The sequence below is a fragment of the Oryctolagus cuniculus genome, chromosome 6 (assembly GCF_964237555.1).
Source record: "Oryctolagus cuniculus chromosome 6, mOryCun1.1, whole genome shotgun sequence".
Taxonomy (NCBI): Eukaryota; Metazoa; Chordata; class Mammalia; order Lagomorpha; family Leporidae; genus Oryctolagus; species Oryctolagus cuniculus.
The window spans coordinates 137,272,143-137,289,714 of record NC_091437.1 but is presented as its reverse complement, the minus strand read 5'-3'; the positions used below and the strand labels follow the sequence as shown (position 1 = coordinate 137,289,714).

Here is a 17,572-nt window from a genome sequence, read left to right as displayed (position 1 = left end):
CGTAATATAACTTTAAAAAATAAAAGAAGCATACTTTTAGCATTTAGAAGCATTTATTTAGAATTATTATTAGAATTTAGAAGCCTTCATATGAAGTTCTGGAATAGATTAGTGATTGTCTGAGACCGGGTGCAGTAATGGTTGTAAACATACCAAAATCACTGACTGTACACTGAAAATTGGTAAATTTTATCTTGTATTAATTGTATCTCAATGAAGCTATCTTTAAGACGACATAGGGAAAATTGAATTAAACATTGATTCTTTGGTGTCCAGCTGGGTGAAGGGCCATGACCTAGGTACAGCCACATATACACCTTTCCTTTCTGTAGCTGATGCTGAGTAGAAATCCTTCCCTCCTTTCACAGTTCTGCTCAAGGTAGGATATTTTTTTTAATCAGAAAGCTACCAAAAGAAATAACTCCTTCAGCAAAATTGGCAACTCCCAGAATATGGGCCAACATCTCCTTTCTCTGCCACCGATCTCTGGGGAGTTGTTTTCTTTCTTTCTTTCTTTCTTTCTTTCTTTCTTTCTTTCTTTCTTTCTTTCTTTCTTTCTTTCTTTCTTATTTACTACTTAGTTGAAAATAAAAGTGACAGTGGGAGAGGGAAGGAGAGGAAGAAAATTAAAAAGAGCAAAAAAAACCTTGCATTCACCAGTTCACTCCCCACATACCCAAGATCCAGGGCTAGGCATGCAGAAGCCAATAGTTCCATATGGGTCTCTCTCTGAGTGTCAAGAACTCAAGTACTTGAGCCATCATCTGCTGCATCCCAGGTCCATTAGCAGGAAGCTGAATCAGAATTTTGAGTAGCCAAGATTCAATCCCGGGCATTCAAATATGGGATGCAGGTGTCCTAGGTCAGTGTTCAACCCATGGCACGACGAGTTCAGAGCCAGCCTGAGGAGTACCTGGAGGTCAATGTTGTCCAATCCTGGGGTCCACCGTCTTCCAGATGTTGATGGATGTTTTCATAGATCTCAGGACCATCACCAACACTGGATGAGTCCTTAAGGGCCCTCCCTCCAAACCAGTGACATAGGTGGGGTTGAGGATTGGGGACTGTCCCTGGGTTAGGCAATGACCTGGACTCCTGCAGCTCTTTAAATCAGTCTGATACCTTTGTCAGATTAAGGACAAATCTAGGCCTTCGAGCCTTCTGGACCCCAGAGATCCTGCTCAATAGTCACACACACACACACACACACACACATACATCTGGCAGAAGTGTAGATTCAATTACTCTGCACCTACCACTTCCTTGAGGGTTGCACTGTGCGTGACTGAAGCCTGTCACAGCTTCCCAACTGCCAGAAACATCTTACATCAGACCTGTCCTCTACATTGCCAAGGTGCTTCTAGTCCTGTGGTAGTTCTACTGACTTTCATCCCTGACCTGGTCAACTGAACCATGAAACCTGACCCTGACCTAACCCAGGAGTTCCCAGAGAGGTCCTGCTTCACACCTGGCCCAAAGGATGCTGGGAAAATGCTTGCTTTGACCAATATGGCCACTATCTGAACTGAGGGTCTGACCTATCTTCCTCTCATGCAGTGTATGTATTCTTTTAGCTAGAGACTCTAGGGGACAGCAGTGTCCTTGAAGTCCAAGGAGACTCAGTAACTGTGAAAGTCCTTTTCCTCGTTCCCCGCTCAATCCTGACTGGCAGGTTCATCAGTTAGAGAGAATTCTTTATGGTGCATCGGTTTAGTCCCAGACTTGGAAACCGTAATGGAGGGGGTCAATCAATGATCATTTGACTTGGCCTGATTTTGCTTCCTCTCTGTCCTACAGACATTTAACACCTTCTAAATTGCCAATAGTGGAAGGGTTTCTATACTATCAAATTTTTACAGCTCTAAAAGAAATGGATGCTTTAGCTTATTTTTTTAAAAGATCTATTCAATTATTTGTAAGGCAGAGTTATGGGGAGGGGGTGTGGAGAGAGAGAGAGATCTTCCACATGCTGGTTCACTTTTCAGATGGCAGCAACAGCCTGAGCTGGACCAATCCGAAGCCAGGAGCCTTGTGCTACTTCTAGGTGTTGGGTGCAGGCACCCTAGTTTGTGGGCCATCCTTTGCTACTTCCCGAGGCACATTAGTAAGGAGCTGGGTTGAAAGTGCAGCAGCCAGGACTCAAACTGTAGCCCATCTAGGATGCCAGGCTTCAGGCAGCAGCTTTACCAACTATGCCACAGTGCTGGCCCCTTAGCTTAATTTTTAAAAAGTGATAATTTGTGTAATGGAGATACACAATAAGATGCAAACAAAATTCTCAGATTTTCTCAAAAGATATTTGCCAATAAAATCATATTACTAGCTAAAATTTATGTAAAATCATTTTAGGAATAATTAATGAAAAATGTTCTATATTTAGCTGTGAAGCAAACACTTAATTGGATTTTTTGTTGTTGTTTTGTTTTAAAAAACTAGATGGATTGGGGCTTGCCCAGTGGCTCATTTGGCTAATCCTTTGCCTGTGGTGCTGGCATCCCATATGGGTGCTGGGTTCTAGCCCCAGTTGCTCCTCTTCCAGTCCAGCTCTCTGCTGTGGCCCAGGAGGGCAGTGGAGGATGGCCCAAGAACTTGGGCGCCTGCACCCACGTGGGAGACCAGGAGGAAGCACCTTGCTCTTGGCTTTGGATTGGCATAGCTCTGGCTGTAGCAGCCATTTGGGGGGTGAACCAACGGAAGAGAAAGGAAAGGAACCTTTCTCTCTGTCTCTCTCTCTCTCACTGTCTAACTCTATCTGTCAAATCAAAAAAAAAAATCCCTTTAAAAAAAAAAAACTAGATGGATTAATCCTAAAGATGGTTTGAAAGAATTAGTGTAGAAGACATTTTGAGGAGAAAAATGAAGAGCACTTGACATGCAGGATATCAAAAACTAAATATCCATTTAAAGAGCATTTAATATAATGAAGGAAAAATATTTAAAATAATGACACAGAATAGGGTACAGAAACTACACGTACACACATACATCACATCTCAGAGTAAAGACTTTATTTTTAAAAATGTTTCTTCACCTATTTGAAAGACTGAGTGACTGAAAGAAGGGGGCAAGAGGAAGAGAGAGAGACAGAAACTGTCCATCAGGTCACTCTCCAAATGTCTGCAACAGCTATGACTGGGCGGGGCTGAAACCAGGAACCTGGAGCTTCATCCGGGACTCCCCCATGAATGACAGTGTCCTACGCACTTGAGCCATCATCTTCTGCCTCTGAGAAGGCCTAAGAAAGTTAGATGGAAGCAAACTGGCAAGTGCTTTAACTGGCACTTACACAAGGAAGCAGACAACCCAAATACAGCTTAACATGCTAAGCAACTATGCTTAATCCAAGACTACTTAAAAAAAAAAAAAGCTACAATGGAACTAGCACACAGGACTATGTAAACTTGGATAGAGAACATGACAAAGTAGTAAATAAGTAATATAATTATGAAATATGGACCTGCTCTGCATCAAACTTGGCCTCAGGGATGTACATAACACTTTTTTACTTCCTTTTCTTCAGAAATTTAATATAGCTAACAGGAGAAGGGAAGATCATTACATAAGCAGAAAAGTGAGAAAACATGATGTACATGTGAAATGCTGCAGTTCAATATAAAGTCATAAAACACTTTGTCTTCTATGTTAGTGTGTTTTTTGTTTTTGTTTTTTTTAAGATTCATTTATTTACTTGAAAGGCGGCATTACACAGAGGAGAGAGAGGCAGAGAGAGAGAGATGCAGAGAGAGAGAGAGAAAAGTCTTCCATCTGCCTTTCAAATAAAATAAAAAAAAAGATTAAATAAGTTACTACATTTTAAATATATATTTTACTCTTAATAGGTATGTGTCTTTAAAAATGGTATGTGGAGCTAAGTCAGCTTCTGCTGCAAATACATGGACAATGTGGAGGGAGTGGTACAAGCACATGATGAAGGGAATCTGGGTTCATAAAAGCTAAAGTCAAAGTGTCAGGATGTTTTCATTGCAGCAGCATATCTTTATTCTAACTATCTTTCGTAGTAACTATATTTACTCCTCCATTTTCATATGCTTGTATATGTGCATCTACTCTGTCAATGGGTGAAATAAAAATAGTTCCTTCTCAACAGGAAAAAGGTGCTTTGAATAAAAGTGGGCTTGCATTTTATAGAGTTTGAGATTTTTAATTTTTACTTTCTAATAAGGACCACTTTAAATTTTATAACAAAATCAATGGAAAGAAAAATAATGGCCAGCACCGTGGCTCACTTGGCTAATCCTTTGCCTGCAGTGCCGGCACCCCAGGTTCTAGACCCAGTTGGGGCACCAGATTCTGTCCCAGTTGCTCCTCTTCCCGTCCAGCTCCTGCTGTGGCCCGGGAAGGCCGTGGAGGATGGCCCAAGTGCTTGGGCCCTGCACCTGCATGGGAGACCAGGAGGAAGCACCTGGCTCCTGGCTTTGGATCAGAGTGGCGCGCTGGCCTCAGTGGCCATTGGGTGGTGAACCAACGGAAGGAAGAACTTTCTCTCTGTCTCTCTCTCTCTCACTATCTAACTCTGCCTGTCAAAAAAAAAAAAAAAAAAAAAGAAAGAAAGAAAGAAAAAAAAGAAAAATAATGAAAATAAAGTATTAAGTGACTGCATAATTTCATAGAATTTATCTCAGTTTTTATATGAACATCACAACATAAAATTTGCCTCTATTTACTAATAAAGACATTGAGAAATCAGAGATTATAATTCCGGTACTTGAACTTTCTGCAAAGTATCATATTAGGCATTAGTTCTTGAAGGAGACAAAGAAAATACTCTTTCTACCCACTTAGGGATTTCTATAAAGAGAGAATTAATAGATCCACAAATAATACAAAAATGATTTAAAGAGGAAGTGGAGGAGGAAATAAAAAGTAGTGACTTCAATATGCCAGAAACTGCTTTGCTATTTCTGATTTTCATTTTTTTATCATTCCACATCATCCAGTATTGAAAAAGAAAATGTTGGTTCATTGCATTTAAAACTGTTAAGAAAATGATTAACATTCCATGTTGTAACATGGAGAAGTGCATATATACACATACACCCACACACACACATATATTTTTTTAAGAAAAATAAAGATTTATTTATTTATTTGAGAGACAGAGTTACAGACAGAGAGGGGGAGAGACAGAGAGGACTTTCAGCTGCTGGTTCACTCCCCAAATGGCCACAATGGCAGGAGCTGGGCCAACCTGAAACCAGGAACCAGGGCTTCCTCCAGGTCTCCCACATGTGTGCATGGGCTCAAGCACTTGGGCCATCCTCTACTGCTTTTCCAGGCCACAGCAGAGATCTGGAGTGGAAGTGGAGCAGCTGGGTCTCGAACCAGCACTTTTATGGGATGACAGTGCCACAGGAAGAGGCTTAGCCTACTAAGCCACAGCACCGCCCTGAAGAAGTGTATTTTAAGCTTTTTGAAATTTTATAGCTGTGGCCCAACATAAGAAAAGTTTATTTATACTCATTTGAAATCTAAAGAAGGCTTGCATGCTTCTGTGATAATCATGTTATAAAGTTCAGGAGATGATTTCTGCTCATAGTCGCAGCAGTAGAATTAGACAGGAACACACAGGAGTGTGGTTCTGAGACCTCTCAGCCTCAGTAGTAATCCAGTCATTGAACAGTATGCAAATGACCTAACAGGAATACAATCAAGGCTACAAGAGCAAGTAATTTCCATTTCCATTACTGCTTAATGAGATTGTGCTGTAATTCTAAGGCAGTGAAAACCTCCGGGAAGGGCTTTTTTTTTTTCCCCTTCTCTTTTGGTTTTATTGCAACTACTTCCTCCAATTAGAGTGAGCAGGGAATTATTGCCTTGTCTGATCCAAGAACTACAAAATCTTTCTAAAATAAGTTTTCTCTTTTATGAGGGTATTTCCAAGCTTTCTAATACCAGAATTAAAAAGTAAAGGTAGCCATAATGATCATCTTGTCTACACTTACCAGTGTGATATCTAATAACTTAGATTCTATAAGACCTTCTTTTTCCAATTTGTATCAACCAGCCCATCAACTTTTATAAGATCAAAATAACTTCCAGAGAAAGATACTTGTTGGGCATTGAAATTCACTGTGCAAAAAAGCTGTTTTCAGATTATTGTCGTTAGGCCGATACCAGGTATAAGTCTGAAAATCACTGAAAACTTGAAGTGAAAGGACATTTAAAGATCATTATCCACCTACTCGATTTTCCCCTCATTATACAAATGACATGTAAAGAGGTTGAAATTACCTACCCAGTGGTTCACAGAGAGACAAAACGCCACCACATGCCTCCTGACTGGGAGTTAATGAAGTTTATATGTCTGTTACTCTCCTGAACTTCACACTCTCCTATTCCTTCCATCGTGACCTCGTAATACTAATAGTTATTATTTGTTTATAGGTATTTCCATCATTCCACGTATGTGTATTGTGTTTAGTCTTTTTTCTGTTCCTAATTTTTAAAGCAGCCTGTAAAATAGGTACAACTATTAACGTCCTTTTACAGATGAGGGTCATGCATGAGATCTGGGAAGGAAAGTTTACATGACTTTCCTAAAATCCACAGTAAGTGGTGATGTCAGGGAAATGAACACAAGATCCCTGTGACTCCGGGCCTTTACTTTTAAGCACAACAGGACACTGACTCCAGCAGCACCTTGTGCATTGTTCTATTTGTGAACTAGTGTACATGTGCAAACATTTACTTAAAGATTTTAAAATGAAGCTGAGGACTCTCAAAGCAAAAAATTCAAATTGTCTTACAAAATGCCCTTTCAATTTAAATTGATACCAGCAATGCATCTACATTTCTTAAGTAGCATATTATGGGGCTGGTATTGGGCTACAGAAGGCCAAGCTTCCACCTGTTGCACCGGTATCCCATGTGGTTCGTGTCCAGGATGCTTCTCCTCTGATCCAACTCTCTGCTAATGGCCTGGGAAAGCAGTGGAAGATGGCTCAAGTGCTTGGGCCCCTGCACCTGTATGGGAGACCCTGAAGAAGCTCCTGGCTCTTGACTTTGGATTGACCTAGCTCTGGACATTGTGGCCATTTTGGGAGAGAACCAGTGGATAAAAGACTTTTTTTTTCTCTGTCCTTCCTCTCTGTCTATAACTTTGTCTGTCAAAATAAATAAAGAAATCTTTTTTAAAAAGTAACATGTTATTCAATATTTCTGTATTGTCAGATGTCATTTATATCAATCAGTGTCATAAGTCTTAAAATGTATTTCATTGTTTTCTATTTTTTGGATTATCACAACTGGTAGAACAGCCTTCTTTTAAATTTTGTAAAGGTTTATTTATTTATTAAATTTGAAAGGCAGAGTTACAGAGAGGCAGAGGCAGAGACAGAAAGGGCTTCCATCTGCTGGTTCACTCCCCAGATGGTCGCAACGGCTTGAGCTGTGCCAATCCTAAGCCAAGAGCCAGGATCTTTTTCCAGGTCTCCCACATGGGTGCAGGGGCCTAAGCACTTGAATCATCTTCTACTGCTTTCCAGGCCAAAGCAGAGAGCTAGATCGGAAGTAGAATAGCAGGGATTGGAATGGCGCCCATGTAGGATGCTGGCACTGCAGGCGGTGGCTTTACTTGCTATGCCACAGCGTTAGCCTCTAAATTTTTTTAAAAATTTTGTTTAAGTTATACAAGTTTCATGTATCTCCATATATACAATTTAGGAACATAGTGATACTTCCCACCCTACACTACTTCCCGCCCTTGTTCCCACTCTTCTTACACCACTCTTAGTTTCTAAAAAGATCTACTTTCAGTTTACTTCATGATTGTAAAGTTAATCGTACACTAAGTAAAAAGGTTCAACTGCTTTGAGACAATATTTGCTTCTCTCATTAGATGCCTTTTCATATTAATTGACCAGTTTTTTTTATTAAATTTTGACTTTTAATTTATTTATAAGAATTATGTACCTGATCTGCAGTTTATTCCTTTGTCAGTTACATGAGTTAAATTTTTTTCTGCTAGTTTATAAGTTTATCTTTTACTTATACTTCTATTTGTGTCTTTTGAGGACTACAAATGAACTTTTGTCTGTAATGCATAATGAAATCTTGTAATGAACAGGTTCTGACCTTTATCAAATGTATATTCTTCATCTACTGAGATTATCACATTTTAGATTTTTTTCTTTTGAGATGTTATACATTTCATATTAATCAAAGATCTTTAGATAACAGAAGCAAGAGAGAGAAAGAGAGAGAGAGAGAGAGAGAGAGAGAGATTGGCTCACAGAATTTTGGAGGGTGGAAAATCTGAAATCTGTGTTGGCAGACTGGAGAATCAGGAATTAATGACAGTAATAGCTCAAGTCCAATGGCTGGTGCAAGCTGCCACAATTCTCTCTTCCTTGGGGACTTGTCAATCTTTTATCTCAGAATCTTCAACTGATTGGATCGACACACATGCTAATAACTTCATTTCTAATTGATTATATCTTGGAAGTGGACAGTGAACAAAAGCTGAGATATAATAAGGAAAATGGAGAGTAAAAGCTTATATTTATTTCAAGAGATATTTAGTAGAAATATGTAAGTTAATTTTGCAGAAGACTGAGAGAGGAAGTAAGGAACATGGTAGAGAGAACGTGGACGGACACTGTGTGGCATTCCATAGAATCACATTTGTTTACCACATGATCTTTACTTCCTAGACTCTCAATCCAGTTAAGGAGAAAGACGTGTGTGTGCTTAACACTTTCGTGGAGTGCAGTATGTGATATATGACATGCACAGAATAAGAAATACATTCCATTTTAGATGTATCCTAAACCATTTTTTAATTCATTAATTTTCCTGAATAACATCAAACTATGTAATAATGATATTTCCCATGAATCCAGAGAAGTTATCTCTGTGCCAAACCAATGATACCATAATATAATAGAAATTTTTTGGCTTCTTCATTAATTTCCCTACTGTTCCTTTAATAACAATATCAACTATAATATCTTTTCTAAATCATTCAGCAAAATTATAATGGCCTTTATCTCGTTATCTCAAGGTCAATATCACATTCCTTTTATTAACAGCAACTGTGATATGTGATCTGTAAACACGTACTTTCTGCTCTTCTATTTGCCTGAAAGGGGAGATTTTTCAAGACTGTTTAGATTACCATAATATTTCTCATTTCTACCTCAACTTGCCTTTCAAACTTTTAAAAGTATTTAAAATATGCATATTTTAGTATATTTAAGTAAATGCACAGTTTATAATTAGTTCCTCCATGTTTCTCCCTTTTGGCGCAGATTTCTTTTCCCTCCTCCATATGAAGCTTACATAGATGTACAAGAATATTAGCACAGTGAGTGTCAAACAGCACCTCAATGTGGTAATAATAACATTTGTGTAAAATTGATTATTGTACATGATAATTATTGTATATTACATACTTTTCTTAGTAATTTTTATATTCCTTTTACAGTTCTTTCATATTTCCTCAATGAAAAAAATTCTAACTTTTTGGGGAAGGTAATAGGTAAAACAAATTTTGTTCCTTATTTTTATTTGATCTCCTACCACACCTTCTCTGTTAACTAAACAAGAGTTACTACTTCCTAACAACTAACTAAATGATGTTGTGGTATAGTGGTAAACCTACCATCAGCAATGCCAGCATCCCAAAGGACAGCTTCTTTGAGTCCTGGATGGTCCACATCCAGTTCAGCTCCTTATTAGTGCATCTGGGGAAACAGCAGAAGATGATCCAAGTATTTGGGCCTCTGACACTCATGTTAGAAACCAAGTTATAGTTCCAGACTACTATCTTCAAACTGGTCCAGCCTCAGTCATTGCAGCCATTTGGAGAGTGATCTAGCAGGTGGAAGATTCTCTGTCTCTCTCTCTCTTTCTGTAACTCTACCTTTCAAATAAATAAATAAATGAAGAATTACTAACTGCAGAAATCAATTATTTTAAGAGCAGGAAAATATAAAACCTTTTATAAGCTCTTTCAGAAGGGTCTTATTTTGTTCTCCATAATTTTTAAAATTGAAAAATTGCATTAAACGTTCTTATACATAAATAATTCAAAAATGAAAAAACAAAAAATCTAAAATTGCTGAATAAATTCAGTGGAAAACTACTATTCGGATACCTAAGTGAAATTGGAAATGAAAAAATTGCAATTTTATAACCTTCAGAAATATTTCCTTGTCACTCATCTTTGGGTTTGACACTTACAGGTGCCATGTATTTTGTTGCAAATTTTAACTATCACTTTCTGAAGATGATCAGGCAAAATAGATTTTCCTTCAATGTTTTGAGAAAAAAAAATTGCTGTATATTAGAGCCTAATTACATTCACACAAATGTTTGGAAAATACCAAGACTTTTTCTAGCACCATACCTGTGTTCCACACACATTTTGTTGAATGCTCATCTTGAAATGTTTAAAAATGATCTTTTGAAAACAGTTAAAAGATGCTCTGTACATAAACATCTTAAAATGTCTTCTGCTCTGACTGAGATAATGAGATAAGCATAGCTGGAATCCTGATATGATTGTACTCTTATGCTCTCATTTTTGTTCACAGTTCATAAATTGCTACATTATATATCAATGTTCTGATTCCACTTGAAAAAGAAATAATGAGATGCTTTTAGGGTGAAAAAAGATATATATCTTTGATTCTTTAAACATCTGATATTTGATATGCCTAATAGCATTACAATACAACAGTGTTGTCTCTCTTTATAAAAATGACGCTCCTGAAATATGCTCAGTAGAGTGGTGACTTTAAATTGCTTTCCTGGAGCAATACAATGTATGACATTACTCACCTGTACTTTGCTCAGCCTTCTCATAACAACCTCAATACACTCACTGCATTTTTTTGTTTCACTTTAGGTGTTCCAATTATGATTTACCTAGACCTATAAATATGATATCTTAGAGCATCAGTGGGTTACAAAATGTATTTTAGCTTTACAATTCTGTTTTCAAATAAAATCTTTCTTAGAGGCAAACCATGTATAACTTATAAAAGTTGTGGTGCAATTCCAGGTAAGATACAATTTTATCTCTACCTTCTCTCTATTGATGGGTATCCTCAGATAGCACTGAGCCCAAAACCTTGTGAATCACTATTTTAAAACCCCTATACATTAATATATCATTAAAAAAAATTCAAGGATTAAAGGACCTGACTGTGGTGTTCAAGATTAAGAACTGTGTTATTGTTGTCATAGGAAATATTCTTGGCTGATGATTATTTGTGATCCAGTATACTGAGTGCTTGAAATGTTATTCCTTATTCCATTACCCAAAGCTATTCTTATTTCATTATGTGAAGCTCCAAGGTACTGTTACTAATACATGTTGTGAAATAGAAACTGAGTCTTAGTGTGTGTAAGTAACTTATTTGTATTGAACAGCTAGCAAATGATAATAGTAGGATTTAGCTTGAGATAATTTGACTCAGAATGTTATTTATATAGTAGACATATATTGTTTTTGTCTGACTCAAATGCCGTAATTTTAAGATCTATCATTTTCCCTATTGGATTGTATGTGATTCTAATAGGGATAAAAATAGAGACCCACCATCTCCAAAACCAGGCATATTGCCTAGGACAGCCAATCAAAAAAATTTCCCCTTGTGCAAAGTGGGAATCTAGGGTGAGATACATAAGAACAGCTGAGCTCTTTTCCTGGGACTTTAATACATTCTGGGAGTTTAAGTATCTTTTTTTTTTTTTTTTTTTTTTGACAGAGTTATAGACAGTGAGGGAGAGAGACAGAGAGAAAGGTCTTCCTTCCGTTGGTTCACTCCCCAAATGGCCGCTATGGCCGGCGCTGTGCCGATCCGAAGCCAGGAGCCAGGTGCTCCTTCCTTGTCTCCTGTGTGGATGTGGGGGCCCAAGCACTTGGGCCATCCTCCACTGCCCTCCCGGGCCACAGCAGAGAGCTGGACTGGAAGAGGAGCAATCGGGACTAGAACCCGTGCCCATATGGGATGCCGCCACCGCAGGTAGAGGATTAGCCAAGCAAGTCACGGCGCCGGCCCCCTAAGCATCTTTAATGTTGGATCTTCTAAGGTTCAAAGCAGTGGTGGAAATGGTAGTCACCTCTCTCATTATAAGTGTGCAGGCGCTATAAATCAAAACCAAGAGGAAAATGATGCTAAAATTTTCCTGCATTTCTCAATCATGAAGGGAAATGCATTCTTTTATTTTCCCATGGAAAATTTGAGGTAACAGATAATCTTTTGCAGTTACTTGATCCCAGTTACTAAATAATGACTCTCTTAGTTATCTTGCAGTCCTCAATTACTTTTACATTGAATTGAACCTAAGCTTAAGCATTAAAGGAAACTATCTTTCTCAAGCATACTTTTTTAACTAGAGACACAGACATACATAAGACCTAACTTTATTCAAAGAAAGAGTTGAAACAGACATAAAAGTCACTTAAAGTTCAGAGGATGCAATATAAGTGAGTTGTGTTTTAATTATCTACTTTGCCACTAGAGAAGAAAATTTATGGACTGAATTTTAAGGATGGGTAGTCATGAAGAGGCCTACAGAGTTCTTTTTAGGCTGAAGAAATATGATGTGTAGTTGCATAATATACTTGGAGAGAAACACAGAATTCTAGAAAACTCAATCATAATTTGAAAAAAATACATATTTAAAAATAATGAGGTGTGGGAGTTGTGGCATAGCTGAATAAGCCATGGCTTGCAATGGCAGCATCCCATGTTACAGTCAGTGCTGTTTCACATCTTGACCACTCTGCTTCCCATCCAGCCCTCCACAAACGTGCATAGGAAGCAGTGAATGGCATCACAAGTACTTTAGTTCTTGCCACCCATGTGGAAGACCTGATTGGAGACCCTGACTCCTAGCTTCAACCTGGTCAATCCCCTCTCCCCCAAAGGCTGTTGTAGTCACCTGGGGAAGTAACCAGTGATGGAGGATCTCTCTCCCTCCCTCTCTGCGTCTTTCTTTCACTATCTCTCTGTGACTCTACCTTTCAAAAAGATAAATAAATGTTAAAAAAAATACTAACTAAAACTTGGACTACAGCATTTCATATAACTTAAACATTTAGAGTAGTGATGAGTATTATTTTTATTTTTAATTTTTAAAATATACCAGAGTTCAGGAGGAAAAATTATTCCAAAGTTGTTATCAATACACAGAATCTCTTCAAATAAAATGTAAGCTTATTTATGGTACATAAATATTCTTCAAAACCAAAATGATATTTATATTTTAGTTAATTGTGTCTCAGGTTTGCAGACTCTTTACTATTCTTATTTCTTATACTAATCTTCTAATTGTTGGTAAAATGGTGCGGTCTTATCCGTAGAGATTTATGTCCTGGACATCCTAGGCTCTAAGCCTCAACTGCCATTGCTGGAAGCCAGGTGACCAGATGGCTCAACCACAGGTGTCAGCTCCACCTCCACCCTAATGGGATTCCCTACACCTACTTCCCTGCCTCCCCTCTCCCCTGCAAAGGTATAAAGGAGCCGCTTCCCAAACAAGTGCTCTCTCTTACTCTCTCACCCTCTCTTCCCAACCCGTCAGGCTTCCCCCACAGGACAATAAACCTCTCCTCTAACTCTGGAGTTTGGTGTGTTTTGTGGTGGCCTTACACTAATTATTTTCCTTCTCAATAAACATTTAATAGAATAATTTCTCCAACCTTATGTAATTATTTATAACTGCTAATTTTATGCAATCTGACATAGAGAAAAGCAGAAGGAAAAAACTCTTAAAGCTTTTATTAAATTGTTTTTGAATTTAGGCAAATACTAAGCATAAGTGGGTAGTAATATAGTAATGAATGGTTTTATGCTAGTTGGTCTATCACTAGTACTAGAAGTCCAAGTATGAAAAAAACAAGATTTTTCCAGTCATCTAATTGAGAAACTTTTTGGTAGCATGTTAGAAAGCATTAAACAAGTTTGATTCTCTTTGCACAACCTATTCAATTTGTTATCAATCTCATTTTCTTCTATTTTATTCACCCACTTATTTCTCCCATTATACCAAATCTTTCCCTGTTTTGTATACCACATGAGTTACACCCCATTGTATTTTCTCATTAACCTATCTCATCCTAAAGAAAACTTTTCATTCTTAAATGATGTAACTCAAAGGCCATTTTAGCTAATGTAATTTTAGATTTGCTTTTGAACACTTTACTGCCACCATGCTGTTTAGAAAAAGACCTGGTATGTTGAATTTATTCTCCAAAAATAGGGAAAAAAGTCAAAGACACAGCCTTCAGTCTAATAACAATTTATAGAAATGACCTGCAGTGTCACATAACAAAGTAATTGTGATTAGAAATTTTGTACTTGTGAGGAATCCCACAGGAAGTCCCAACAGAGTCACGGATCACTGCTTACCTGACCAGCAGAAGGAGGTGAACTGTGGAACCTCCAGAGGAATAATTCTAGAGTCAAAAACTGCCACTGTCCACAAAGTGAAAGTAAAAGAAAATGGAGTCACTCATGCTAAGCCAGGAGCTGATGACGTCACTCATGTCAAGCTCAGTGCTTGCCAGAAAGATGCTCCTCATCAGGCTGAACAGACATCTCCAGACAGTCCGGTAACATGTGTGCTACAGATGATAACCTTGAGTTACCTTCCTACTTGCAGGATGATTGGACACAACCTGAGAATGAGCTGGAAATACCCGGTCCCTAATAACAGATTGGTGGCACCCTGAGGTACTCTGAGAGGGAGTATGACTGATTGGACTGTTCAAACATGAACAAGCAGGAGAACTGCCAGGAAAATTAGGATAAAAAGAGCCTTTTCTACTGCTCTCCATCCTCTCGAGAATCATGGTCCAGTGTGTGTGAACCTCTGGATCTCCTCGCACTTGGAACTGAAGAGCCAGCTCCTCTCCAACTTCTTGCCTTGCCGTCTGCCTGAGAACTTTGAGCCTACTGCCCAGAGTGACAGCCTTCCCACAACTTCCTGCCTGTAAGTGACTGGTCTGAGATCCATCTCTGCGGAGACATGGAGCTCTGGACCTTGAAGACTTTTTCATGACCGTGATGCGAGCCTTGAAAATGCAGCTTTTATAAATGTGAAATGTAAAATGAATATGCTTTGACCCTATGACTAATAGTAATGTTGGATACTTTGCTGTACATATATTATTATAATTGGATACCCCGCAAAGTTACTTTAACACTGTATACTATAATCTGTGGGTTAATGAATAAACTCAAGTAGTATTGTTGATATTGATATTAATGGTATTAGTGTTAAGATTAATATTAATGGTATTAGTGTTAAGATTTAGTTCCAGGGCCGGCGCCGCGGCTCAACAGGCTAATCCTCCGCCTAGCAGCACCGGCACACCTGCTATGGCCAGGGAGTGCAGTGGAGGATGGCCCAAGTGCTTGGGCCCTGCATCTCATGGGAGACCAGGAGAAGCACCTGGCTCCTGCCTTCGGATCAGCGTGGTGCGCCCACCGCAGCGCACCGGCTGCAGCGGCCATTGGAGGGTGAACCAACGGAAAATGAAGACCTTTCTCTCTGTCTCTCTCTCTCACTGTCCACTCTACCTGTCAAAAAAAAGAAACAAACAAAAAAAGATTTAGTTCCAGTAATTTTTTAGTATTGCCATTAACAGAATAGTGTTATCATAATAGTTGAGTTATGTTGTTTTGTTAGTAGTTGAGTCAAGTGCCAGTAGTTAAGTATTGTTATAATAATTAAGTATACTGATAGTGATAAGTACATTGATACTGAGGAGTGTGTTAACATAGACACTGATAAGTGTATTGACCTCAATGAGCCTATTGATAAAAAATGTGATAAAACCCCTGGTGTGTGAGTAATAAAGTATTTCATTGTGAAGGTGAAGTAGGCAGGCATATAGGTTAAAATTAATTAGATTTGTGAGCTGGAAGACCACACCTTCGCCACACCCCTGTGTGACTTCACGCCCTACCTGATACCTTCACCTGGCCACACCTGGATGCCCACCAGCCAATCAGGTTAATTAACCACTCCCCTTTGGAAGTGGGTTAAAAGCTTACTTTCCAGATTCTATTTACTATTTAAGTACTCGCCACAATTTGGAAAAACACTTCTATATATTTCTCCTTGAGTAGACATATTTGTTTTCCTTGTTTTTTTTTTTTTTTTCCTTGTAGGAAAAATATCAAGTGATGTGTACACATATATTATGTTTGAAATTCTTCATTTTGAACTTATGCAGAGAGGTGAACAATCAGTCCATTTGCTCATATTTTGAGTACTCACTAAGTACTAGGAATTACGTTAGTGGTAAGCAAAGTGCATATGAATAGAACTTAGAACATAAGGTCTTAAGGTTTTATAAGGAAGAACTAATAAATGAGTACAGATGCAATTAAATAATTGGAAGGGAAAGAGCCAGATAGACATAGGAAAGGCAACTACTTTAGGTCAACTCTTTAGTTATCAATTCTAGGAGGTACTATTTTTTCTGAGGTTTGAAGGAGGATACCTGAAGAATAAAATGATAAAAGGAAAGGAAGGAGAACCTAAGAGTGAAGAAATAGCAATCTCAAAAGTCCTGTATGTCTAAGAAACTTGAGCTGAGAACTGTAATGTATTGGATTATTTATCTTACAATTAAGAAGCAGTGAAGCTGGCTACTTCTGCATTATTACGGATATTATGCAGAAAGTATTCTGTAAAATGGTTGCTGACTCATCTAACAATTTCACAAACAAGCAGTATCAATCAATAACACACTACAACCCAGTTTAGGGGAAATGTTATGACAGTTCATGGATACAAAGTAAAGGTAATTTTTTAAAGGTTATGACCAATAGAAGCCCTCTTCCCATGAACTTCAATTAATCATAAAGCATTGACCTAGAATGGTCTTGCTTAAATTGTAGAAAGGCTTTATACAAATTTGCAAACCTCAGTGAAAAGTTTATTTTCACACCACAGAAACACTGTTTCTCATAGTGTTCATTTCACTTTAACAGGTTTCCTTTTTGGTGCTCGGTTAGTTGTCACTGATCAGGGAGAACAAGTGGTATTTGTCCCTTTGGGATTGGCTTATTTCACTCAGCATAATGTTTTCCAAATTCCTAACAGGAATCACTTTTCACTTAAAATTTAAACACCTAAGAATAATTGTGTGTTAATTCAACCAATGGTACTAGAACAAAAAAAAATACTAAAATGGATAAAGTATTACATTGTACTTCAACTGTCAGGACAAGAGCTGATCAAGGCACTGTTTCTCATAGTGTCCATTTCACTTCAACAAGTTTCCCCTTTGGTGCTCAGTTAGTTGTCGCTGATCAGGGAGAACATATGATATTTGTCCCTTTGGGACTGGCTTAATTCACTCAGCATGATGTTTTCCAAGTTCCTCCATCTTGTTGCAAATGACTGGGTTTCGTTGCTTTTGACTGCTGTATAGTATTCGATAGAGTACATGTCCCATAATTTCTTTATCCAGTCTACTGTTGATGGGCATTTGGGTTGGTTCCAGGTCTTAGCTATTGTGAATTGAGCTGCAATAAACATTAAGGTGCAGACTGCTTTTTTGTTTGCCAATTTCATTTCCTTT

The 17,572-nt window shown here is 38.1% G+C and overlaps 1 pseudogene; it reads left to right on the top strand.

Moving 5' to 3' along the window:
• Nucleotides 1-6,523: 6,523 nt before the first annotated feature.
• Nucleotides 6,524-17,572, top strand: part of LOC100345321 (protein lin-28 homolog A pseudogene) — a 199,817-nt pseudogene continuing 188,768 nt past the window's right edge.